Genomic DNA, 1,801 nt, shown 5'->3' on the forward strand with positions numbered 1-1,801 from the left:
CTACATATCTTATACCGAAGGAAGGTGTAAAAATAATAATTAAATGAAGACCTATCACATATTGTACAATTCAGCATTTTAAACAGCAAAAAGCGGTATAAAAGCTCATTCAATATAAAATTTGGACTAAAAAAATATATTTGGATAATCAGTTAGATTAATAAGGCGCATCTATGGTGCAAAATAAGCAAGCTATTATTTATATTGTGATAAATAAAGAGTAACATAACAATCTATACACAACGTGCTACAGAGTGAAAAAACATTATACATAATAGAACACTATTATCTAAATGTATAACGTCTTTTATAAAAAATATTACAAGCAAATGGAGTATATCTTTGAATTTAACTGAATAAAAAATCATGCATAAAAAAATAAAATGAAAAATATTGCAAGAAAACAGTCTTTTCTTCTTTGTATTCATTTTATATATTGATCCCTTGTGCATGAACTATATTTACGCTTCCCAGGGGACAGTGTAATGAGTAATGAAAAGTCTTATATAACAAATCATCTACTGAATATAGATATGCTCAAATAAATAAAATAAATTACAAAAATACTTATACTTATGACAAATGAAGCTTAACCTGTTAATGCAGGAGGCTTTTAAATAAACAAAAATATGCCAACCACTAACCATAGATATGTGCAGTTTAGCAACATTTAATTATTTTGTTGACAACTTTGAAACTTCTTAAGTAAAAATGAATAGAATATCTGAGCTAAAGTTAAAAACTTATGATGCAATTGTCGAACAAATACTAAATCGAATAAGATAATTATGTAAGTCAAACTGAATACTTTGAATATATTTAAAGCCAAATATATACAAGCAAAATAGCTCATAGATTACCATATATTTGTATTTTCATAAACACCTTAAAATTACACAAAACATAAATATAAAACAAGAGATATAAAAAACAAATTTTTTTTCACCTCACGCCCAGTAATAAACGAAGATTTTATAAATAAAACGAACTAGGACGTGTACTATTTAATTTTAAATTTAAAGCGTATCGATGATCTACCAGCTAAAAAAATTTCTTGATAAACCAAAAAACAGCTCACCGAGGAGGGCTGCAATAAAGGTAAAAAAAGATAACAAGACACATCTTTCACTGATTAAAGAATATCTTAAAAAAATATTATGTTAAAATCACCGACTCCGAGGCACTGGAGAAAGTAGCAAGAAAGTCTTTTGTGTGAAATAAATATAGAACCCCCACACAAAAATCTTTTTGAAGCCGAGAATAGTAATAGGTTGGTATTGTTGGAATAACAAGATCAAAAAAATTAGACATTATTATACCAAGTGAAGAACGGAAAATGGCTTCTATACAAGACAGAAATGTGCTTTTCGTAGAGAGGATAATATGCCGACATTGTAACATAGCCAAGAAAACTTTAAATTCTACTGCAACGGGATGTAAAAAAGCATTTAGGCATCTTTACACGCTAAGGAAAATTTCATCGTAAAATTTTTTTATTTTTTCTCTTTTCAAGAAGATGCAACTAAAAGAAAATCAAAAGGATTAAAATTCACTCAGTACATGAGATCTGCGAAAGCAAAAATGCTGAAATAAAGTTTGATGCCGAAATAAAAAACTTACAAAATAAATTACCTAAAATATTTCCTATACAATATAAAAGAATATATGTTTACTTTTCTTGAAAAGGGTATTACTAGCTTGAAAACTCAACCGAAGAGAAGAACATACAAATAGGAAGTGAAAATATTATGCAAATAAACTCCATGAAATTGACAAATTTATAACAAGAATAATACCATAT

This window comes from Rhyacophila brunnea, unplaced genomic scaffold (genome assembly GCF_057557595.1).
Source record: "Rhyacophila brunnea isolate RB1 unplaced genomic scaffold, BYU_Rbru_1.0 scaffold_69, whole genome shotgun sequence".
Lineage (NCBI taxonomy): Eukaryota > Metazoa > Arthropoda > Insecta > Trichoptera > Rhyacophilidae > Rhyacophila > Rhyacophila brunnea.